The sequence below is a fragment of the Protopterus annectens genome, chromosome 8.part0 (genome assembly GCF_019279795.1).
Source record: "Protopterus annectens isolate FY-2018-M chromosome 8.part0, PAN1.0, whole genome shotgun sequence".
Lineage (NCBI taxonomy): Eukaryota > Metazoa > Chordata > Ceratodontiformes > Protopteridae > Protopterus > Protopterus annectens.
This window is the reverse complement of record NC_056741.1, coordinates 211,124,001-211,150,387: the sequence shown is the minus strand read 5'-3', so window position 1 is coordinate 211,150,387 and position 26,387 is coordinate 211,124,001.

The following is a 26,387-nucleotide window of genomic DNA, read 5'->3' as shown; positions in this document are numbered from 1 at the left end:
GATCTCTTCTGAAACTGCCCCCCCACCCCCATTTCTGTGGTGGTGTTAAAGATTATAAAACTGGTCTAACAACTCTTTTGTTGTCTGATTGCTTCAAGGCTTGCTGATTTAAAATAGCCCCTGTTTGTAAATTCCTGCATACACTGTTAAAAACTCCTTGTGTTCTGACTTGAGTGCTCTCAAACAATCTGGAAATATAATTGATGATAAGTATAATTCTTGGCACTTTAACTTTTCAGAGTTCTGCATTGTCTTAATTTTTGCCTGAATTATTTTATATATTTGCTGGCATTGTTTCTTTGTTCCTGGTCTCTTCTGAAACTGTTTCACCCCATTTCTGTGGTGGTGTTAAAGTTTATAAACCCTGTATAACAGCTCTGTTGTTATCTGATTGATTCAAGGCTTGCTGATTTAAAATAGCCCCTGTTTGTAAATTCCTGTATACACTGTTAGAAACTCCTTGTGTTCTGACTTGAGTGTTCTCAAACAGTCTGGAAATATAATTGGTGATAAGTATAATTCTTGGCAATTTAACTTTTCAGTGTTCTGCATTGTCTTAATTTTTGCCTGAATTATGTTATATATTTGCTGACTGGATTATTTTATATATTTGCTGGCATTGTTTTTTTGTTCCTGATCTCTTCTAAAACTGCCCCCCCATTTCTGTGGTGGTGTTAAAGTTTATAAACCTGGTATAACAGCTCTTTTGTTATCTGATTGCTTCACGGTTTGCTGATTTAAAATAGTCCCTGTTTGTAAATTCCTGTATACACTGTTAGAAACTCCTTGTGTTCTGACTTAAGAGTGCTCTCAAACAGTCTGGAAATATAATTGGTGTTAAGTATACTTCTCTGCACTTTAACTTTTCAGAGTTCTGCATTGTCATAATTTTTGCCTGAATTATTTTATATATTTGTTGACTGAATTATTTTATATATTTGCTGGCATTGCTTTTTTGTTCCTGATCTCGTCTGAAACTGGTTCCCCCCTATTTCTGTGGTGGTGTTAAAGTTTATAAAACTGGTCTAACAGCTCTTTTGTTATCTGATTGCTTCAAGGCTTGCTGATTTAAAATAGCCCCCTGTCTGGAAATTCCTGCATACATTGTTAGAAACTCCTTGTGTTCTGACTTGAGTGCTTTCAAACAATCTGGAAATATAATCAATGATAAGTATAATTTTTGGCACTTTAACTTTTCAGAGTTCTGCATTCTCTTAATGTTTGCCTGATTTATTTTATATATTTGCTGACTAAATTAATTTATATGTTTACTGCCATTGTTTTTTTTTTGTTCCTGATCTCTTCTGAAACTGGTTCCCCCCTATTTCTGTGGTGGTGTGAAAGTTTACAAAACTAGTTTAACAGCTCTTTTGTTATCTGATTGCTTCAATACATGCTGATTTAAAACAGCCCCTGTTTGTAAATTCCTGCATACACTGTTAGCAACTCCCTGTGTTCTGACTTGAGTGCTCTCAGTCTGGAAATATAATTGGTGATAAGTATAATTCTTGGCACTTTAACTTTTCAGAGTTCTGCATTGTCTTAATTTTTGCCTGAATTGTTTTATATATATGCCAGTATTGTTTTTTGTTCCTGATCTCTTCTGAAACTGGTTCCCCCTATTTCTGTGGTGGTGTTAAAGTTTATAAAACTTGTCTAACAACTCTTTTGTTGTCTGATTGCTTCAAGGCTTGCTGATTTAAAATAGCCCCTGTTTGTAAATTCCTGCATACACTGTTAGAAACTCCTTGTGTTCTGACTTAAGAGTGCTCTCAAACAATCTGGAAATATAATCGATGATGAGTATAATTCTTGGCACTTTAACTTTTCAGACTTCTGAATTTTTGCCTGAATTTTATATACTTGCTGTCTGAATTATTTTATTTATTTACTGGCATTGTTTTTGTTCCTCATCTCTTCTGAAACTGCCCCCCCCCCCATTTCAGTGGTGGTGTTAAAGTTTATAAAAGTGGTCTAACAGCTTTTTTATCGGATTGCTTCAAGGCTTGCTGATTTAAACTGGTCCTAGTTTGTAAATTCCTGTATACACTGTTAGAAACCCCTTGTGTTCTGACTTGAGTGCTCTCAAACAGTCTGGAAATATAACTGGTGTTAAAAATAATTCTTGGCACTTTAACTTTTCAGAGTTCTGCATTGTCTTAATTTTTGCCTGAATTGTTTTATATATTTGCCAGTATTGTTTTTTGTTCCTGATCTCTTCTGAAACTGGTTCCCCCTATCTCTGTGGTGGTGTTAAAGTTTACAAAACTTGTCTAACAACTCTTTTGTTGTCTGATTGCTTCAAGACTTGCTGATTTAAAATAGCCCCTGTTTGTAAATTCCTGCATACACTGTTAGAAACTCCTTGTGTTCTGACTTAAGAGTGCTCTCAAACAATCTGGAAATATAATCAATGATAAGTATAATTCTTGGCACTTTAACTTTTCAGAGTTCTGCATTCTCTTAATTTTTGCCTGAATTATTTTATATATTTGTTGGCATTGTTTTTTGATCCTGATCTCTTCTGAAACTGGTCCCCCCATTCCTGTGGTGATGTTAAAGTTTATAAACCCGGTCTAACAGCTCTTTTGCTATCTGATTGCTTCAAGGCTTGCTGATTTAAAATAGCCCCTGTTTGTAAATTCCTGTATACACTGTTAGAAACTCCTTGTGTTCTGGTTTAAGAGTGCTCTCAAACAGTCTGGAAATATAATTGGGGTTAAATATAATTCTTGGCACTTTAACTTTTCAGAGCTCTGCATTGTCTTAATTTTTGCCTGAATTATTTCATATATTTGCTGACTGAATTGTTTTATATATTTGCTGGCATTGCTTTTTTTGTTCCTGATCTCGTCTGAAACTGGTTCCCCCCTATTTCTGTGGTGGTGTGAAAGTTTATAAAACTAGTTTAACAGCTCTTTTGTTATCTGATTGCTTCAATACATGCTGATTTAAAACAGCCCCTGTTTGTAAATTCCTGCATACACTGTTAGAAACTCCCTGTGTTCTGACTTGAGTGCTCTCAAACAGTCTGGAAATATAATTAGTGATAAATATAATTCTTGGCACTTTAACTTTTCAGAGTTCTGCATTGTCTTAATTTTTGCCTGAATTGTTTTATATATTTGCCAGTATTGTTTTTTTGTTCCTGATCTCTTCTGAAACTGGTTCCCCCTATCTCTGTGGTGGTGTTAAAGTTTATAAAACTTGTCTAACAACTCTTTTGTTGTCTGATTGCTTCAAGGCTTGCTGATTTTAAAAAGCCCCTGTTTGTAAATTCCTGCATACACTGTTAGAATCTCCTTGTGTTCTGACTTAAGAGTGCTCTCAAACAGTCTGGAAATATAACTGATGTTAAATATAATTCTTGGCACTTTAACTTTTCAGAGTTCTGCATTGTCTTAATTTTTGCCTGAATTATTTTATATATTTGTTAGCATTGTTTTTTTGTTCCTAATCTCTTCTGAAACTGGTCCCCCCATTCCTGTGGTGGTGTTAAAGTTTATAAACCCGGTCTAACAGCTATTTTGCTATCTGATTGCTTCAAGGCTTGCTGATTTAAAATAGCCCCTGTTTGTAAATTCCTGTATACACTTTTAGAAACTCCTTGTGTTCTGACTTAAGAGTGCTCTCAGTCTGGAAATATAATTAGGGTTAAATATAATTCTTGGCACATTAACTTTTCAGAGCTCTGCATTGTCTTAATTTTTGCCTGAATTATTTTATATATTTGCTGACTGAATTGTTTTATATATTTGCTGGCATTGCTTTTTTTGTTCCTGATCTCTTCTGAAACTGGTCCCCCCTATTTTTGTGGTGGTGTTAAAGTTTATAAAACTGGTCTAACAGCTCTTTTGTTATCTGATTGCTTCACGGCTTGCTGATTTAAAATAGCCCCTGTTTGTAAATTCCTGTATACACTGTTAGAGACTCCTTGTGTTCTGACTTGTGCTCTCAAACAGTCTGGAAATATAATTGGTGTTAAGTATAATTCTCGACACTTTAACTTTTCAGAGTTCTACATTGTCATAATTTTTGCCTGAATTATTTTATATATTTGTTGACTGAATTATTTTATATATTTGCTGGCATTGCTTTTTTGTTCCTGATCTCGTCTGAAACTGGTCCCCCCCTATTTCTGTGGTGGTGTTAAAGTTTATAAAACTGGTCTAACAGCTCTTTTGTTATCTGATTGCTTCAAGGCTTGCTGATTTAAAATAGCCCCCTGTTTGTAAATTCCTGCATACATTGTTAGAAACTCCTTGTGTTCTGACTTAAGAGTGCTTTCAAACAATCTGGAAATATAATCAATGATAAGTATAATTTTTGGCACTTTAACTTTTCAGAGTTCTGCATTCTCTTAATGTTTGCCTGATTTATTTTATATATTTGCTGACTAAATTAATTTATATGTTTACTGCCATTGTTTTTTTTTGTTCCTGATCTCTTCTGAAACTGGTTCCCCCCTATTTCTGTGGTGGTGTGAAAGTTTACAAAACTAGTTTAACAGCTCTTTTGTTATCTGATTGCTTCAATACATGCTGATTTAAAACAGCCCCTGTTTGTAAATTCCTGCATACACTGTTAGCAACTCCCTGTGTTCTGACTTGAGTGCTCTCAGTCTGGAAATATAATTGGTGATAAGTATAATTCTTGGCACTTTAACTTTTCAGAGTTCTGCATTGTCTTAATTTTTGCCTGAATTGTTTTATATATATGCCAGTATTGTTTTTTGTTCCTGATCTCTTCTGAAACTGGTTCCCCCTATTTCTGTGGTGGTGTTAAAGTTTATAAAACTTGTCTAACAACTCTTTTGTTGTCTGATTGCTTCAAGGCTTGCTGATTTAAAATAGCCCCTGTTTGTAAATTCCTGCATACACTGTTAGAAACTCCTTGTGTTCTGACTTAAGAGTGCTCTCAAACAATCTGGAAATATAATCGATGATAAGTATAATTATTGGCACTTTAACTTTTCAGAGTTCTGCATTGTCTTAATTTTTGCCTGAATTATTTTATATATTTGTTGGCATTGTTTTTTGTTCCTGATCTCTTCTGAAACTGGTTCCCCCATTTCTGTGGTGGTGTTTAAGTTTATAAACCAGGACTAACAGCTCTTTTGTTATCTGATTGCTTCAAGGCTTGCTGATTTAAAATAGCCTCTGTTTGTAAATTCCTGTATACACTTTCAGAAACTCCTTGTGTTCTGACTTAAGAGTACTCTCAGTCTGGAAATATAATTGGTGATAAGTATAATTCTTGGCTATTTAACTTCTCAGTGTTCTGCATTGTCTTAATATTTGCCTGAATTATGTTATATATTAGCTGACTGAATTATTTTATATATTTGCTGGCATTGTTTTTTTGTTCCTGATCTCTTCTGAAACTGCCCCCCTCCCATTTCTCTGGTGGTGTTAAAGTTTATAAACCTGGTCTAACAGCTCTTTTGTTATCTGATTGCTTCAAGGCTTTCTGATTTAAAATAGTCCATTTGTAAATTCCTGTATACACTGTTAGAAACTCCTTGTGTTCTGACTTGAGTGCTCTCAAACAGTCTGGAAATATAACTGGTGTTAAAAATAATTCTTGGCACTTTAACTTTTCAGAGTTCTGCATTGTCTTAATTTTTGCCTGAATTGTTTTATATATTTGCCAGTATTGTTTTTTGTTCCTGATCTCTTCTGAAACTGGTTCCCCCTATCTCTGTGGTGGTGTTAAAGTTTACAAAACTTGTCTAACAACTCTTTTGTTGTCTGATTGCTTCAAGACTTGCTGATTTAAAATAGCCCCTGTTTGTAAATTCCTGCATACACTGTTAGAAACTCCTTGTGTTCTGACTTAAGAGTGCTCTCAAACAATCTGGAAATATAATCAATGATAAGTATAATTCTTGGCACTTTAACTTTTCAGAGTTCTGCATTCTCTTAATTTTGCCTGAATTATTTTATATATTTGTTGGCATTGCTTTTTGATCCTGATCTCTTCTGAAACTGGTCCCCCATTCCTGTGGTGATGTTAAAGTTTATAAACCGGTCTAACAGCTCTTTGCTATGTGATTGCTTCAAGGCTTGCTGATTTAAAATAGCCCCTGTTTGTAAATTCCTGTATACACTGTTAGAAACTCCTTGTGTTCTGGTTTAAGAGTGCTCTCAAACAGTCTGGAAATATAATTGGGGTTAAATATAATTCTTGGCACTTTAACTTTTCAGAGCTCTGCATTGTCTTAATTTTTGCCTGAATTATTTTATATATTTGCTGACTGAATTGTTTTATATATTTGCTGGCATTGCTTTTTTTGTTCCTGATCTCGTCTGAAACTGGTTCCCCCCTATTTCTGTGGTGGTGTGAAAGTTTATAAAACTAGTTTAACAGCTCTTTTGTTATCTGATTGCTTCAATACATGCTGATTTAAAACAGCCCCTGTTTGTAAATTCCTGCATACACTGTTAGAAACTCCCTGTGTTCTGACTTGAGTGCTCTCAAACAGTCTGGAAATATAATTAGTGATAAATATAATTCTTGGCACTTTAACTTTTCAGAGTTCTGCATTGTCTTAATTTTTGCCTGAATTGTTTTATATATTTGCCAGTATTGTTTTTTTGTTCCTGATCTCTTCTGAAACTGGTTCCCCCTATCTCTGTGGTGGTGTTAAAGTTTATAAAACTTGTCTAACAACTCTTTTGTTGTCTGATTGCTTCAAGGCTTGCTGATTTTAAAAAGCCCCTGTTTGTAAATTCCTGCATACACTGTTAGAATCTCCTTGTGTTCTGACTTAAGAGTGCTCTCAAACAGTCTGGAAATATAACTGATGTTAAATATAATTCTTGGCACTTTAACTTTTCAGAGTTCTGCATTGTCTTAATTTTTGCCTGAATTATTTTATATATTTGTTAGCATTGTTTTTTTGTTCCTAATCTCTTCTGAAACTGGTCCCCCCATTCCTGTGGTGGTGTTAAAGTTTATAAGCCCGGTCTAACAGCTATTTTGCTATCTGATTGCTTCAAGGCTTGCTGATTTAAAATAGCCCCTGTTTGTAAATTCCTGTATACACTGTTAGAGACTCCTTGTGTTATGACTTAAGAGTGCTCTCAAACAGTCTGGAAATATAATTGGTGTTAAGTATAATTCTCGGAACTTTAACTTTTCAGAGTTCTGCATTGTCATAATTTTTGCCTGAATTATTTTATATATTTGCTGACTGAATTATTTTATATATTTGCTGGCATTGCTTTTTTGTTCCTGATCTCGTCTGAAACTGGTTCTCCCCTATTTCTGTGGTGGTGTTAAAGTTTATAAAACTGGTCTAACAGCTCTTTTGTTATCTGATTGCTTCAAGGCTTGCTGATTTAAAATAGCCCCCTGTTTGTAAATTCCTGCATACATTGTTAGAAACTCCTTGTGTTCTGACTTAAGAGTGCTTTCAAACAATCTGGAAATATAATCAATGATAAGTATAATTTTTGGCACTTTAACTTTTCAGAGTTCTGCATTCTCTTAATGTTTGCCTGATTTATTTTATATATTTGCTGACTAAATTAATTTATATGTTTACTGCCATTGTTTTTTTTTTTTTGTTCCTGATCTCTTCTGAAACTGGTTCCCCCCCCTATTTCTGTGGTGGTGTGAAAGTTTACAAAACTAGTTTAACAGCTGTTTTGTTATCTGATTGCTTCAATACTTGCTGATTTAAAACAGCCCATGTTTGTAAATTCCTGCATACACTGTTAGAAACTCCCTGTGTTCTGACTTGAGTGCTCTCAAACAGTCTGGAAATATAATTGGTGATAAGTATAATTCTTGGCCCTTTAACTTTTCAGAGTTCTGCATTGTCTTAATTTTTGCTTGAATTGTTTTATATATTTGCCAGTATTGTTTTTTGTTCCTGATCTGTTCTGAAACTGGTTCCCCCTATTTCTGTGGTGGTGTTAAAGTTTATAAAACTTGTCTAACAACTCTTTTGTTGTCTGATTGCTTCAAGGCTTGCTGATTTAAAATAGCCCCTGTTTGTAAATTCCTGCATACACTGTTAGAAACTCCTTGTGTTCTGACTTAAGAGTGCTCTCAAACAATCTGGAAATATAATCGATGATAAGTATAATTCTTGGCACTTTAACTTTTCAGAGTTCTGCATTGTCTTAATTTTTGCCTGAATTATTTTATATATTTGTTGGCATTGTTTTTTTGTTCCTGATCTCTTCTGAAACTGGTCCCCCCCCCATTTCTGTGGTGGTGTTAAAGTTTATAAACCCGGACTAACAGCTCTTTTGTTATCTGATTGCTTCAAGGCTTGCTGATTTAAAATAGCCTCTGTTTGTAAATTCCTGTATACACTTCCAGAAACTCCTTGTGTTCTAACTTAAGAGTGCTCTCAGTCTGGAAATATAATTGGTGATAAGTATAATTCTTGGCTATTTAACTTGTCAGTGTTCTGCATTGTCTTAATGTTTGCCTGAATTATGTTATATATTAGCTGACTGAATTATTTTATATATTTGCTGGCATTGTTTTTTTGTTCCTGATCTCTTCTGAAACTCCTCCCCCCCCCATTTCTGTGGTGGTGTTAAAGTTTATAAACCTGGTCTAACAGCTCTTTTGTTATCTGATTGCTTCAAGGCTTTCTGATTTAAAATAGTCCCGGTTTGTAAATTCCTGTATACACTGTTAGAAACTCCTTGTGTTCTGGTTTAAGAGTGCTCTCAAACAGTCTGGAAATATAATTGGGGTTAAATATAATTCTTGGCACTTTAACTTTTCAGAGCTCTGCATTCTTAATTTTTGCCTGAATTATTTTATATATTTGCTGGCATTGCTTTTTTTGTTCCTGATCTCATCTGAAACTGGTTCCCCCCTATTTCTGTGGTGGTGTGAAAGTTTATAAAACTAATTTAACAGCTCTTTTGTTATCTGATTGCTTCAATACATGCTGATTTAAAACAGCCCCTGTTTGTAAATTCCTGCATACACTGTTAGAAACTCCCTGTGTTCTGACTTGAGTGTTCTCAAACAGTCTGGAAATATAATTGGTGATAAGTATAATTTTTGGCACTTTAACTTTTCAGAGTTCTGCATTGTCTTAATTTTTGCCTGAATTGTTTTATATATTTGCCAGTATTGTTTCTTTGTTCCTGATCTCTTCTGAAACTGCTTTCCCCTATCTCTGTGGTGGTGTTAAAGTTTATAAAACTTGTCTAACAACTCTTTTGTTGTCTGATTGCTTCAAGGCTTGCTGATTTAAAATAGCCCCTGTTTGTAAATTCCTGCATACACTGTTAGAAACTCCTTGTGTTCTGACTTAAGAGTGCTCTCAAACACTCTGGAAATATAATCGATGATAAGTATAATTCTTGGCACTTTAACTTTTCAGAGTTCTGCATTGTCTTAATTTTTGCCTGAATTATTTTATATATTTGTTGGCATTGTTTTTTTGTTCCTGATCTCTTCTGAAACTGGTCCCCCCATTTCTGTGGTGGTGTTAAAGTTTATAAACCTGGTCTAACAGCTCTTTTGTTATCTGATTGCTTCAAGGCTTGCTGATTTAAAATAGCCTCTGTTTGTAAATCCCTGTATACACTGTCAGAAACTCCTTGTGTTCTGACTTAAGAGTGCTCTCAGTCTGGAAATATAATTGGTGATAAGTATAATTCTTGGCAATTTAACTTTTCAGTGTTCTGCATTGTCTTAATGTTTGCCTGAAATATGTTATATATTAGCTGACTGAATTGTTTTATATATTTGCTGGCATTGCTTTTTTTGTTCCTGATCTCTTCTGAAACTGGCCCCCCCTATTTCTGTGGTGGTGTTAAAGTTTATAAAACTGGTCTAACAGCTCTTTTGTTATCTGATTGCTTCAAGGCTTGCTGATTTAAAATAGCCCCCTGTTTGTAAATTCCTGCATACATTGTTAGAAACTCCTTGTGTTCTGACTTGAGTGCTTTCAAACAATCTGGAAATATAATCAATGATAAGTATAATTTTTGGCACTTTAACTTTTCAGAGTTCTGCATTCTCTTAATGTTTTCCTGATTTATTTTATATATTTGCTGACTAAATTAATTTATATGTTTACTGCCATTGTTTTTTTTTTGTTCCTGATCTCTTCTGAAACTGGTTCTCCCCTATTTCTGTGGTGGTGTGAAAGTTTACAAAACTAGTTTAACAGCTCTTTTGTTATCTGATTGCTTCAATACTTGCTGATTTAAAACAGCCCCTGTTTGTAAATTCCTGCATACACTGTTAGAAACTCCCTGTGTTCTGACTTGAGTGCTCTCAAACAGTCTGGAAATATAATTGGTGATAAGTATAATTCTTGGCACTTTAACTTTTCAGAGTTCTGCATTGTCTTAATTTTTGCCTGAATTGTTTTATATATTTGCCAGTATTGTTTTTTGTTCCTGATCTGTTCTGAAACTGGTTCCCCCTATTTCTGTGGTGGTGTTAAAGTTTATAAAACTTGTCTAACAACTCTTTTGTTGTCTGATTGCTTCAAGGCTTGCTGATTTAAAATAGCCCCTGTTTGTAAATTCCTGCATACACTGTTAGAAACTCCTTGTGTTCTGACTTAAGAGTGCTCTCAAACAATCTGGAAATATAATCGATGATAAGTATAATTCTTGGCACTTTAACTTTTCAGAGTTCTGCATTGTCTTAATTTTTGCCTGAATTATTTTATATATTTGTTGGCATTGTTTTTTTGTTCCTGATCTCTTCTGAAACTGGTCCCCCCCCCCCCATTTCTGTGGTGGTGTTAAAGTTTATAAACCCGGACTAACAGCTCTTTTGTTATCTGATTGCTTCAAGGCTTGCTGATTTAAAATAGCCTCTGTTTGTAAATTCCTGTACACACTTCCAGAAACTCCTTGTGTTCTGACTTAAGAGTGCTCTCAGTCTGGAAATATAATTGGTGATAAGTATAATTCTTGGCTATTTAACTTCTCAGTGTTCTGCATTGTCTTAATGTTTGCCTGAATTATGTTATATATTAGCTGACTGAATTATTTTATATATTTGCTGGCATTGTTTTTTTGTTCCTGATCTCTTCTGAAACTGCCCCCCCCCCATTTCTGTGGTGGTGTTAAAGTTTATAAACCTGGTCTAACAGCTCTTTTGTTATCTGATTGCTTCAAGGCTTTCTGATTTAAAATAGTCTGTTTGTAAATTCCTGTATACACTGTTAGAAACTCCTTGTGTTCTGACTTAAGAGTGCTCTCAAACAGTCTGGAAATATAACTGGTGTTAAATATAATTCTTGGCACTTTAACTTTTCAGAGTTCTGCATTGTCTTAATTTTTGCCTGAATTATTTTATATATTTGTTGGCATTGTTTATTTGTTCCTGATCTCTTCTGAAACTGGTCCCCCCATTTCTGTGGTGGTGTTAAAGTTTATAAACCTGGTCTAACAGCTCTTTTCTTATCTGATTGCTTCAAGGCTTGCTGATTTAAAATAGCCTCTGTTTGTAAATTCCTGTATACACTGTCAGAAACTCCTTGTGTTCTGACTTAAGAGTGCTCTCAGTCTGGAAATATAATTGGTGATAAGTATAATTCTTGGCAATTTAACTTTTCAGTGTTCTGCATTGTCTTAATGTTTGCCTGAATTATGTTATATATTAGCTGACTGAATTATTTTATATATTTGCTGGCATTGTTTTTTTGTTCCTGATCTCTTCTGAAACTGCCCCCCCCCCATTTCTGTGGTGGTGTTAAAGTTTATAAACCTGGTCTAACAGCTCTTTTGTTATCTGATTGCTTCAAGGCTTTCTGATTTAAAATAGTCTGTTTGTAAATTCCTGTATACACTGTTAGAAACTCCTTGTGTTCTGACTTAAGAGTGCTCTCAAACAGTCTGGAAATATAACTGGTGTTAAATATAATTCTTGGCACTTTAACTTTTCAGAGTTCTGCATTGTCTTAATTTTTGCCTGAATTATTTTATATATTTGTTGGCATTGTTTTTTTTGTTCCTGATCTCTTCTGAAACTGGTCCCCCCATTCCTGTGGTGATGTTAAAGTTTATAAACCCGGTCTAATAGCTCTTTTGCTATCTGATTGCTTCAAGGCTTGCTGATTTAAAATAGCCCCTGTTTGTAAATTCCTGTATACACTGTTAGAAACTCCTTGTGTTCTGGTTTAAGAGTGCTCTCAAACAGTCTGGAAATATAATTGGGGTTAAATATAATTCTTGGCACTTTAACTTTTCAGAGCTCTGCATTGTCTTAATTTTTGCCTGAATTATTTTATATATTTGCTGACTGAATTGTTTTATATATTTGCTGGCATTGCTTTTTTTGTTCCTGATCTCGTCTGAAACTGGTTCCCCCCTATTTCTGTGGTGGTGTGAAAGTTTATAAAACTAGTTTAACAGCTCTTTTGTTATCTGATTGCTTCAATACATGCTGATTTAAAACAGCCCCTGTTTGTAAATTCCTGCATACACTGTTAGAAACTCCCTGTGTTCTGACTTAAGAGTGCTCTCAGTCTGGAAATATAATTGGTGATAAGTATAATTCTTGGCAATTTAACATTTCAGTGTTCTGCATTGTCTTAATGTTTGCCTGAATTATGTTATATATTAGCTGACTGAATTATTTTATATATTCGCTGGCATTGTTTTTTTGTTCCTGATCTCTTCTGAAACTGCCCCCCCCATTTCTGTGGTGGTGTTAAAGTTTATAAACCTGGTCTAACAGCTCTTTTGTTATCTGATTGCTTCAAGGCTTTCTGATTTAAAATAGTCCCTGTTTGTAAATTCCTGTATACACTGTTAGAAACTCCTTGTGTTCTGATTTAAGAGTGCTCTCAAACAGTCTGGAAATATAATTGGGGTTAAATATAATTCTTGGCACTTTAACTTTTCAGAGCTCTGCATTGTCTTAATTTTTGCCTGAATTATTTTATATATTTGCTGACTGAATTGTTTTATATATTTGCTGGCATTGCTTTTTTTGTTCCTGATCTCTTCTGAAACTGGTCCCCCCTATTTCTGTGGTGGTGTTAAAGTTTATAAAACTGGTCTAACAGCTCTTTTGTTATCTGATTGCTTCAAGGCTTGCTGATTTAAAATAGCCCCTGTTTGTAAATTCCTGTATACTGTTAGAAACTCCTTGTGTTCTGACTTAACAGTGCTCTCAAGCAATCTGGGAATATAATCAATGATAAGTATAATTCTTGGCACTTTAACTTTTCAGAGTTCTGCATTCTCTTAATTTTTGCCTGATTTGTTTTATATATTTGCTGACTGAATTAATTTATATGTTTACTGCCATTGTTTTTTTTTTTGTTCCTAATCTCTTCTGAAACTGGTTCCCCCCTATTTCTGTGGTGATGTTAAAGTTTGTAAAACTAGTTTAACAGCTCTTTTGTTATCTGATTGCTTCAATACTTGCTGATTTAAATCAGCCCCTGTTTGTAAATTCCTACATACACTGTTAGAAACTCCTTGTGTTCTGAATTGAGTGCTCTCAAACAATCTAGAAATATAATCGGTGATAAGTATAATTCTTGGTGCTTTAACTTTTCAGAGTTCTGCATTGTCTTCATTTTTGCCTGAATTATTTATATATTTGCTGACTGAATTATTTTATATATTTGCTGGCAATTTTTTTTGTTCCTGATCTCTTCTGAAACTGGATCCCCTGCTATTTCTGTGGTGGTGTTAAAGTTTATAAAACTTGTCTAACAGCTCTTTTGTTATCTGATAGCTTCAAGGCTTGCTGATTTAAGTAGCCTCTGTTTGCAAATTCCTGCATACACTGTTAGAAACTTCTTGTGTTCTGACTTAAGAGTGCTCTCAAACAACCTGGAAATATAAACAGTAATAAGTATAAATCTTGGCACATTAACTTTTCAGAGTTCTGCATTGTCTTAAATTTTGCCTGAATTATTTTATATATTTGCTGACTGAATTATTTTATATATTTGCTGGAACTGATTTTTTATCCTGATCTCTTCTGAAACTGTTTTTCTCCCTCAACCCACCCTATTCCTGTTGTGTTTGTTATAGTTGGTGGATTTGCAGTTGCCCGCCCCCACTGTAAATTTGATCTGGGACACTCCTCCCAGTCTAGTGTTCATTCTACCTATTACAGAGAAAACATTTGAAAAGGCCAACACACTTAGTTTCTTAACCTTGAATTATCTTCTGCTCCTCCTTCCTCCCCTTGTTCTTTGCTAAAAAAATCTCCAAGTGTTCTGACTGAGTGCTGAGTGTGTTTCTCAGCTGATAAATATCTTTTGTGGCACTTCTTAACTGTTCAGAGTTGAATAAACCAACTATTGAATTTAGTTCAGAATATATTTAGAATAAATTGCATTTATTTAAACTGTATTTGCTTTATGTTTAGTGCTTTTTTAGCTGCTTTCTGAAAAAAAGTCTACGCTTGTTTCCTGCCTTTCCTGTAACTAGTCTATTCCAGATACAGATTTGCTGTATCCAGGACTGTTGGTAAGCTTCTGAGTACCCCAAGCCTTTTTGTGTTGGCGGGAAGCCTTCTAGCTTATCAGTGGAGTGGTAAGCACTAGGTAGCCTATCTACATAAGAGAAGTGGTTTCTGTCCCAGAAATTGTAGTTTATTGGCTGTTTGGGCAGTTTTCCCGCCTCTTTCAACTTTCTGGTTTAAAAGCCCACATTTGTGCTTATTACCTGCCTTTCCTATAACTAGTCTAGTCCAGGTACAGATTTTCTGTATCCAGGACTGATTGTAAGTTTCTCAGCCCTCCAAGCCTTTTTGTGTTGGAGGGATACCTTCTAGCTTATCAGTGGGAGTGATAAGTACTAGGTAGCCTATCTACCACGAGAGGTGTGGTTTTTGGCCCAGAAATTGTAGTTTATTGACCATTTGGGCAGTTTTTCCATCTTTTTTACTCTCTGGTGTAAAAGTCCGCATTTGTACTTGTTTCCCGCCTTTCCTATAACTAGTCTAAGGTTCTGAGCCCCCCAAACCTTTTTGTGTTGGAGGGAAGCCTTCTAGCTTATCAGTGGGAGTGATAAGCACTAGGTAGCCTATCTACCACAGGAGGAGTGGTTTCTGGCCCAGAAATAGTAGCTTATGGCTGTTTGGGCATTTATTTCAACTTTCTGGATTAAAAGTCCACATCTGCGCTTGTTTCCCACCTTTCTTGTAACTAATCTAGTCCAGATACAGATTTGCTGTATCCAGGACTGTTTGTAAGCTTCTGAGCAGTGCCAAAGTCTGCTCTTCAATTTTTCCCATTAGATCTGCTTCTTCTCTCCTCTCCTGCACTTTTACTATCTTATTAGTTTAGCACTTTACCAGACTTCTTGCATCAATTATTGTAACACACAAAAGTGCTACCAGTACTAAACGTTCTACAAGGAAACAGCTCCAGTATTTATTAATGCCCACTCCACCAGGCATGTCTAAAGGTCAGTTCCCTGTGCTTTCTCCTATAAACCTGGTGAACTTGGTCAACCTGAGGCAATGTAACAACTGCCTCATGTACACTGACAACCCTCTCCTCTTATCTCCCAACACTCAGACATGGGAGAGATGCACTTATATATCCAAACTGGAAGCCACGCACTCTCCAGCCAAGACCAGAACAGCTGGTCATGAGGAGAAAGTCAACACTTGCACCGCACCACATGGAACACATAGCCCTCCAGAACACACACCAGCACTGCCTTCACATAAAAACACAAACCACCCACCCACCTTTGTGGAGGCTCTCAATATAAATCTAGACAAACAGCAAAGGCCTCCAAGGCAGAAACGCACCAGACCACCATAACACAACACTAATGATGAGACACATAACTCTGCTAAACAGTGTGCCACTCAACCAAAGCCCCTAAGGCAAAACAACATGCCCAACACACTAGTCATAGGTGACTTGATAGTGAGGCACAGTAATGTCCCACTCACTAGGTTGAATAAGGAGTAAGTAACATTTAGCTGCCTGTCAGATGCTAGGATCCACCACATAACGCACGCACTTAGGTCCCTCAACAACAGGTACAAATATGACTCTGTCATTGAACATGTGGGTGTGAATGACGTGAGATGTACCTCCCTGGACTACATGAAAAGAGACATGGAGGAACTCTTGGAATATGTAGCCCAGGTGGGTATGACCTTGCCCTGAGTAGCATCCTGCCATCACCCAGAGTGACACTGCAGTACAAGCAGAAAATGATTGATTTCAACAATTGGCTACATTTCTGGTGTCATTCTAAGTTGATCCAGTATTTGCCTGGGATGACATGATTAACAGACCTTGATGCTTTGTCAGAGATGGCCTGCATCTGTCACCCCTGGGCTTCCGGATACTGGCCAAGGGTCTTGCCACCCCTATAGTGCCTTTTTTAGGTAGTGTTCTAAAGACCAAATTACCACCGTAACAGCTACAAACAATTGCAATCTGAGAGTCATGCTGCTCAATGCTAGAAGTCTGAATGTCAAAATGGACTCACTCAAAGCACTCCTTAAAATGGAGAACATTGACATTTGTACTGTAAGAGAGACCTGGTTCAAGGCAGCAGAAAGCACCCTTGCACTACCAGGCTATAACTTATTCCACACCTTTCGGCCCCAGAACTTGGTCCAAAGCTCTAAAGGTGGTGGTGTTTCCAAATTAATAAAGGATGCGCACACCTCCAGACTGGTAACCCAACATAATGCATCTAAGATACTTAAGGTGTAGCTAACACTAGGTAAGACAGCGATTCAGGTCGTAGCCTGCTATAGGTCCCCAACCATGTCCCAAGACTCACACTCCATGTTCCTAAGCACCCTGGAGAATATTAGGTTCCAACATAATACTCTCATACAGGGCGACTTCAACTACCCCTCCATTAACTGGGAAAACTACTCATGTATCAATACACTTGCCCAATGCTTTCTGGAATTCATTAATTCCAATGCTCTGGACCAGCTTGTTCTTACTCCCACTAGACGTAGCAACATCCTTGACCTGATCATTACTAACATGGGCGACCATTGCTCTACACCAATAGTCAACTCCTCCCTGGTTAGATCCGACCACAAACTAATCACCTTGGAAATCCCCCCCCCCCCCACACAAAGGTAACCACCATGAAAACCTTCTCCAAAGCTAACTTTGAGCTCTAAAAACAGAGGTGGCTAACTTCACGGCACTCATGCAAAAGGGGAATAGTTGCATGACCGCTGAATCATACACCAGTGCACTGTACGAACAGGTACACAAATGCATGGATCTCACCATACCCAATAGAACTAAGACGCTCTCCTCATAAAAAAGGAAGCCAATCTGGTGGTCCTCTGCCATAAACAAACTCTATAACAGAAGGAGGAAACTGATGTGGAATAAGGCAATGTCCCAAGACTGGAAAACCCCCCCTTATCAGCCTCAACAAAAGGTTGAGATCCCTCATCAAATCCTCTAAAGCTAGCTATGAAAACAGAATTGCAGCAGATAGTAAAGACAACCACAAGGCCTTCTATAGTCATGTAAAGAATCTCCATGGCAATACCCAGAATTATTCTGAGCTACTGCACAATGGTATCTCCTATACCGAGCAAACAGATATTGCTAATGTACTGGCTGACAGATTCAGTGCTAACTTTACCCCCCCCCCCAAAGGACCAATCACAATACCAGTAGATCGCCAGGTACCCAGTATTACTGCTACACAGGTTAAAACAGCACTGTCCAAGGCCAGCAATACAGCTTCTATGTGACCTGACAATATCCCTGGCTGTGTTCTATATGAACTACAGAGTGAACTGGCACCTAACCTGTGTGCCCTGTTCAGTCACAGTCTCACCTCAGCCTTTGTCCTTACTGAATGGTGCACTGCTACAGTCATCCCTCTCCACAAAGGAGGAGCGATTACAGACCCTGGGAATTATCGCCCAATTAGCCTGATGAGTCTGATATGTAAAGCTATGCAACACATCATCATGGACCTAATAAACACGATTTGGTTTTGTGAAGGGTAGAGCATGCCTGCTCAACTTGGTCAACTTCTTTGAGTCAGTCACCAGAGCTGTGGATGAAAGCAAGGTGGTTCATACAGCCTACCTTGATCTGGCCAAGGCCTTTGATACCATTCCCCACTCAAGAATCATAGAAAAACTAACTACGCTAGGCATCAACCCCTATATCATTAGGTGGGTTGCAAACTGGCTCAGAGATAGAACCCACAATGTGAAAGTAGCTGACTCCAAGTCAGACTGACAACCAGTCATGAGTGGAGTCCCACAGGGTTCGGTCCTGTGTCCTCTCCTGTTTGGTATCTACTTCTCTGAAGTCCAGGCCAACACGAAGGGACCCTGGTTGACAATGTTCGCAGACGATTGCAAGTTGGGAGCTATTATTAACTCCCCAAATAATGTTGACATCCTACAGAAAGGCCTCAGTGACACCAACGACTGGTGTCACAACCATGGCCTTATGCTCAATGCCAAAAAATGTGTCGTCATCTACCTTGGGAAAAACCCGGTTCCCTTGAATTACCACATTGATGGTGGTCCACTGAACACAGAAGGCGTTATAAAAGATCTGGGAACACAGGTTGACAGCAACCTGTGTTTTGACCACCACGTTGCCACTGTGGTCAGAAAGTCCTCCTATGTGGCACATCTCATTACTAAGGGTTTTGCATCCAGGAAGAAAGAGGTCATAGTCTCTACTCTTCCCTCATTAGGCCAATCATCGGGTACAATGCCCCATTTGGCATGTACCTCACTAGACACCAGCATCAACTGGAGAGGCCACAAAAGTACATCACAAAGAGGATCCTAGGCCTTAAACACTTGTCCTATATGGACAGACTCAAAAAACTCCAACTATTCTCTGTCTCATATCGCCTACTTGGAGGTGGTCTCTGCTTGACTTCAAAGCCATTTCTGACCCAGCACTGTTAGAAATGCTACTTCTAAAGAAATCACAATCCCTCCACACCACACACTCCAGAGACCTCAACCTCATTACCACAATGAACAGAACATCTTGGAGGGACAGGTTCATAACCCAGAGACTGCCCATGCTATGGAATAGACTTCCCATACATGTCAAGCAGAGCACTTCACTGTCCCTCTTCAAGAGAAATCTTAATGAGTGGATTGGAAATAGAAAATTCACCCCAGGGATCACTCCAGTGGCTGTACTCGACAGAGCCACTAGGAACTAAGGTTGGGTGGCACAAAGTCAGGGTGATCCTATGGGCTAGGCTTGTAAAGGCTTTAGGGCCAATAGCCTAGTACACACCTATGAGTCTATGAACTAGCATTCGTCCAACCAATTTTCCTATGATTCTGACTAATCATTTTCCCATTAGTACTGTGTTTAACAAACTTTTGGAGGGAGATTCAGTAATCACAATACTCCTTTCTTCTGAATGACTATCACACCCCTGTGACCTCCTTCAAATCAAAAAGATATACACTCCACACTGCCATCCCTACAAGGTAATCATATTTCTCAGTCCCCTCACTAAATTTCCACCTCTCTGTACAGATAGCACCTCAAATGTCCCTGACATCAGGCATTGTGGGACTAATTCAGTCACCATACATACATGCATCCTTAGATAAATAAATAAATATTATACCATGAACCCCCCAAAACGTGCACGCTGATTGGCCAGCGTGCCCATTGTAAATCGAGTTATACTAATGGAAAAAGGTCCGGTCACCCGGACTTTTTTCCATTAGTATAACTGTCTCGCTATGTTAAATGTGTTTAACATAGACGCTTTTAAAATAAGCAACGGAGATCTCCGTTGCTTATTTTAACTGTCTCGCATGTTAAACCCATTTAACATAGCGAGACAGTTTAAAAGCAATGGAGAAAGCAAGATCTCCGTTGCTTTTTGGTGTTCGCTATGTTAAATGAGTTTAACATGGCGAGACAGTTTAAAATAAGCAACGGACATCTCCGTTTATTTTAAACTGTCTCGCTATGTTAAACTCATTTAACATAGCGAAAAAAGCAACGGAGATCTTGCTTTCTCTTTTGCTCAACTCTGATGTACTGCGCAGGCACGCAGTACATCAGAACTGCCGCGGATGCCAGACATCTGCGGAAGGGCAGCAAACAGGCATTATACTATGCCATTATTTAAGAAAAGTAATAGTTTCTTTTCTTAAATAATGTCATGGTATAATAGCAATAACCCACTTCTGGGTGTGGGTAATGCTAAATATACAATATAAACTTTGTTTGGTCCCTCTGGCTTCGCCCTTGGGACCAAACCACGCCAACCGTGGGTAAATTTAGCATTACCCACACCCAGGCGTGGGTTATTGCTATAATACACTTATTTTATTTGCTATGGAATGTAAATGTTGCATCATCTTTTTTCGGTTTTCTTGGACTATCAGACCAGTAGGCAATCATTTCATGGACTAAAGTGGCTGAGATAGATGTATTCTACTTCAGCTATAATATAAAAATGCAGTTTGGGCCTGATGATGCTCAGATATTTTTCCTCCAAAGCAGCATATGTATCCCTCATATTTCATATGTGTACCTGATATGTCATATAGTAAGACAAATTAATTTTTGTCCGTTGTTGTGTAGCAGTATTAGAGTTGCAGCAAATGATGGTGAAATAATTGATCTACAAGGGTCATTTGGAATTTAAATTAATGCCTCTACTAAACACTCATAAATATGGTAGGAAGATAAACCCATATTCTTATGATTTTAGTGTCCTGGTATTAGTGGCTAGCCCACTAAATTGCAAGGAAAGCATATAGCTGTCATTTAATGCTTGTGGAAAGAAATTGGTGAACTTAATGTGATAAGTTAAGAAATTATAAACTGCATAAAGCATATTGACTTAGGCTGAGTCACACAGCATCCACTGGCTAATGTGCATTTTTAACAACGAGAATTAACTAAATAAAAACTTCCAAGTTACTGTTAAAAATATATTTATTGGCAAATGCTGCTGTTTGTCAAAGAATCAAATAAATGAATCAGTTACAGTTACCTAAATTCACAATAGCTTCAGTAGCTTCTGTCACTGGGTCCAAGAGTGTATCAAAATTTTCCAGTGCTTTTTTTTTTTTCGCTAACTTTTTACCTTGGGAATTACCAGGATGTAGACCATTCGTCCAGTAAATCAAATGCTGACAGAACACTTTCAGTCAACACTAGTCATCCAAACTTCAGCAAAGTAGAGAAAATTGTGTGTATGTGTGTGTGTGCGTGCGTGCGTGTGTGTGTGTGTGTGTGTGGGGTGGGGGGGTGGGCACAGGGGAAACCTTGCACTTAAATGCTATCACATTGTCTAAAATAACCCTTGCTAAGGTCCAAGGTTACTGAATCTCAGAGGAAAGGAAGTTGTCATGCAAAGTGGATTATCTTAGGAAAACAGCTGGCTACTGGTGTAGAGTTACAAAGTATTGTCTGACATGGTGCTACATGCTCAGTACTCACTGCACTAAACAAGCAATCCTCCCCTCCCAGTCTCCACACACACATACACTGCTGTCACACTAGTTAGAATGAGTCTGGATAGTGCTAGTAGATGTGAAGATGCTGGCATGGCATACAAAGTGTTTGCTGAACAGTCACTGTGTATATAGGAAGACTCTGCAAAAAACACTCCCACTAATATCCACTTGTTTACCACACTAAATATCATATCCAATCTGTGCTTGAATTATTAAATAATACAAATACCCAGAGATACTAGAAAATATTTAGTTCAGTGTCTGAGAGGTCACATTGAGGGTGCTTAATATTATTATTATTTTTTCTGCTGAGTTTATTCATAGTATTTTCTGAATGTCTCACTATTAGAAGCTTGATACCTGTAATTGCAAGCCCTACATCTTCATTAAAGAAATATAGCAAATGTCAAAACCACTGTAATGCCATTAAGTCATTTTTAGTAAGTTTCGCCACCCACCCATGGTACTTATATATACCAGCTCCTATTTACTAAGTGGCTTACTATTGGAAGCATGATACCTGTAAATGTGAGCTTTACATCGTCACTAAAGAAATATAGCAAATGTCAAAACCACTGTAATGCATTAAATCATTCAGCAAGTGAGTTTTACCCCAACCCATACTTCTTGCATATAACATCTCCTAGAGCTTCATCATAAGATCACTGTAGTAGTACCATATATACATATGGGATGTATCCTACTAAGGATATCAGATGTCTGGCCAGTCTACTAAAGATGTGGGTGCCTTCCTTGTGCACTGTACATCCATTGATGCACACCAGTGTGCTGGTATAAAGATGTGCAGGTGCTGAAATTCAGAACTTTCTTGCCATTGGTATGCTTCGTCAGACATCTCATCTTCTTAGCAGCTTCAGTATCAGAGATTGGCTTTTGACTAAAATTCATTGGTTTCTCACATCCATCTAAACTCAGCAATAACCTCCTCTGTCCTTCCCTATTCCAGTCCTAGAATTCATCAAAAAGGAATTCTTCTGGTAGTCCACTCAAGTTCAGCAGAATCCAGGTCTTCATTTTTTGCCCCATTCCAACTCAGTCAGTCACTACAGAAGCCTCAGAATTTGCATGGGAGTTAGTTTCTCAAAGTATCCAAGTCCAGGGAATGTGGGAGCCTCATTTCAGGCACAAGCATATAACCTCAAAAAATGATATCCCTAATAAATGTTATAAGAGCAGTGCATCAGCTGTGGACTTCTGAAGCACTGTTATTCATAACAGACACCACCACTGTTAAGTGGTACATAAACAAATAATGTGGAATGAGGTACTACCCCTTGTGCAGACTGGATATAGTGGCCTGGGAGCTGGTTTATCAGCACAATCTCTCTTCCTACAGGCAACTTACATTCCGTTAGAGCAGAACACAGCAGCTAACTCATTGAGCAGATCCAGGGCAGACCCTCAAGAGTGGGTGTTACACTTAGAGGTCTTCTAGGAGATTTCCACCTGTGGGGAACTCCCCAAATAGGTTTGCTAGCCTCCTGTCACAACAGACATTTACAGCAGTTCTGTGCCTGGACATCTTGCAAAAAGATCAGGAAAGTGATGTCTTTTCCTTCCTGTGGATGGAAATGGCCCTTTACGGCTTTCCCCCTTTCCTCTAAAAAAGAGTCTTATTAAAGATCATAGGATCAGGAACAGGTTACTAGGCTAACAGCCTTGAAATTCTTGCCCCAAGTTTTCCAGTTATCAGTGCCCATAGACTAGGATAGTTTTGCTATATACCTGTGCCTTAGGGCATCTACAACGTACCATGTTGATAAGGGACACAGACAGAAAGTCAGGGCTGAATTTGCAATTTCCCATCAGATGGTCCAAGTTGTATTTGAATAGGCTTAGAGAAGAGCTCTCTTCACATGAATGGGGAGTCTGTGCCAGAGAATAAGTAATCTCTGAGACACATACTTATCGCTCCAACATGTTTTGTTTATGTCACAGACAAGGTTTAGATCCTTAGATTGGGTAATTCTAGTGCTGTTTGTTTTGCAAATGTGTTGTAGATTTTTCAGGGATGGATCACAGAATGCCGTGTGTGTGTGTTAAGCATAGAGCACCACCTCAGCAGGCTGTAGGAAACTGTGTACAGGGACAGGGCATTAAGGTGGACTTCATAGGTTATGTTATTTATATCCTGTATTCTTTTATTGAGGAATCTGTGTAACCACTCCAGCTGTTACATATGCGTGGGCAGGTACATGCTGAAGGGTGCATTGTACTCGATTATTGGTCTAATGAAGGCTGAGTGTAGTGGGACTGTGCTAAATCTGAATGCCATGCCCTTATTTATAAGTTGTGCCATCTTGAAGATTTTCTTTCTCCACCATGGACACATAGTGATCAAAGTTCAAGTTTTGCCTGGTTTGACACCTGTGTCTCTGATGCAAACAGGTAACCTGTAAATGGTTCATCTCCCAGGTCCATGCTTACACTTATAAAGGGTATCAGAACTTGTCAGAGATTTGGGATGCATGGGTAGGCTTAAAAAGGCCCTTGTGGTTGTTAGCATAGTAAACACCATTGAACCTATGAAGTTACTATCAATTTGAGTTCCCAGAAACATGGCCTCAAGCCGAATGCCAAAAAATACATCATTATCCCCTTTGGGGAGAATGATGTCCCCACATATTATCACATTAATAACAATGTCCTAAGTACACAATCAGTAGCGAGGGATTTGGGCACCCAGGTTGATAGCAGCCTGACGTTTGACCACCATGTTGCTTCCATTGTATGGAAAGCTTTCTACATGGTCCACCTCATAAGTAAGGGTATCTCATCCAAGGACAAAGATGTCATAACATCCCTGTATTCTTCCCTTATAAGGCCAATTATTGAGTACAATGCCCCCTTCAGCATGTACCTCACAGAGCACATGCAGCAGCTGGAAAGACCACAGAGGTTCTTCACCAGGGGAAACTTGGGCTTTAAACATCTACCCTACACAGATAGACTAAAAGCCCTGTTCCTCTACTCAGTTTCATATAGACTTCTCAGGGGGTACCTCTGTTTGTCATATACCTAATCTCAGACCCCCACCTTGATGGGACTGCTACATATCCACAAGTCAAGCTCCACTCAAGCAACCCGTAAGGGCAACCTCAACCTGGTCTGTGATATCAATAGGGCTTAGTGGCTGGACAGATTTGTATCCCAGAGACTCCCCCATCTGTAGAATTGACTTCCTCTCCACATCAGGCAGAGTTTCTCATTATCTTTTTTAAGTGCAACCTGGATAACTGGATGGGAAACAGAAAATACACCCCTAGGATTCCACCTGTGTCCCTGCTGGACAGGGGCTTCGGGTGCTGGCTTGTCTAAACATGGGCTAAACTCTTGGCTAGGCTTATAAAGGTCTCAGGGCCAATAGCCTAGTAACCTCCTATGATCCTATGATCCTAGGTGTCTTAGCATTGGAGGGGTGGCTGTCTTCCCAGAGGTTATAATTATGTGTTTTTTGCATTGAGTTCTAGGCCATGGCTCTGCAATCCATTATTTGTCTGTGTCTGACTATCCTGGAGGATATTTACTGTACATCTTTGGGGATTCAGTTATTGCACCCAGCTTGCAGTTCCCAGCAGATTTGGTTAGCCAAAGGCAGTCTACATTTGCCTTGACTTTAAGAAGTGTAGTCAGAACCAGAGAGGTCACAGTACTGAGTCCTGTGGACAGTAGTAACAGGCCTCTTGGTGGAGGTGGATTTCCCCACCCTAACTTAATGTGTCCTATCCATGGGCCATTTTATTATCCATCTGGTGACATAGGGATTTATGCCTTAATTTGTGAGTTTGTCTATAATACCAGAGTGAGGTATTGTATTGAATGCCTTTGCCAGGTCGAGTTAGGCAGCATGCACTGTTTTGTGCTTGTCTATGGCTCTAGTGATCTTCCTGAAGAAGTCTACTGAGTTTAGTAGGCATGACCTCAGTGAAACCAAACTGGGATGGTTCCAGTGTTTGAAGGTTTTGTATGTTTTTCTTTATCAGGTCCAATGTTTTCTTTATCAGGTTCTTGTATATGCTTTTTTTGTGAAATATGTGCTAATATCATGGTATCATACAATGCTCTAATGTTTTAGCTTTTAAACCACTTTGCGGGTTATCCCACATGTAAGCAGTAACCACGAGTTAATCTTTGCATCGCAACGGAGCTATCTAACAGTGAGGTGGCTTTTTTTGGAACCTGCATTGCTTAATATTATGTAAAAGGTATAGGCAAGTGAATAGCAATTCTGTTTGTTACACATCATTGCGAGCTGTAGATATCTAATTTTATAAGCTTTGTTTATTTGGATGCTACATTGCTTAATATGCTGTTGAATATATAGACAAGAAAATAGCAACAATAATTTTTCAGTGTTGTGACCTGTAAATGTTTAATTCACAATTGCTGGGGCATTTAAAAGCTTAATAATCAGAGGCAAAGGACTATTGGCTAACTATACTGCGGTGGTGGTGCTGCAGTAACGTTGTCAGTTAGACGTTGCCCGTTCGATTCTCAGTTAAAGCGTCTTCTGTGTGGCGACATGCATGAACGGGCATCCCTTTGTTGAAGGTTGTGCGTTAGGTCCGGCAAGCCAGCACGTAAAACTGTACTGCCAATCATTAGCGGACTGGATTTCCGCTGTGGCGACCCCTAACCGGGAAAAGCCAAAAGGCACAAACAAACAAGACCGGTATGAGTAGAAACCTGCTAGCATTGCTTAATTTTATTCCGGTTACTGCCAGCAGTGTGTAGGGTGATTTTAGGAATGTGATATCAGTTTAACTAACTGAAACTAAGAGCCTGCTTGGCCTGCATGGATAACTTGAGCCAGAGTTCTATCCAGCCATCTTATAGTGTACTGTGATATTGAAGTGTACTTCTAAATATGCTAGCTCCATTTGAGGTCCTGATTAGCTGTTTATTTATGGTACCTGTCTGTTTTCTGAACTCCTTTATGCTGTTTAGTTTGGTTAATTTTTATA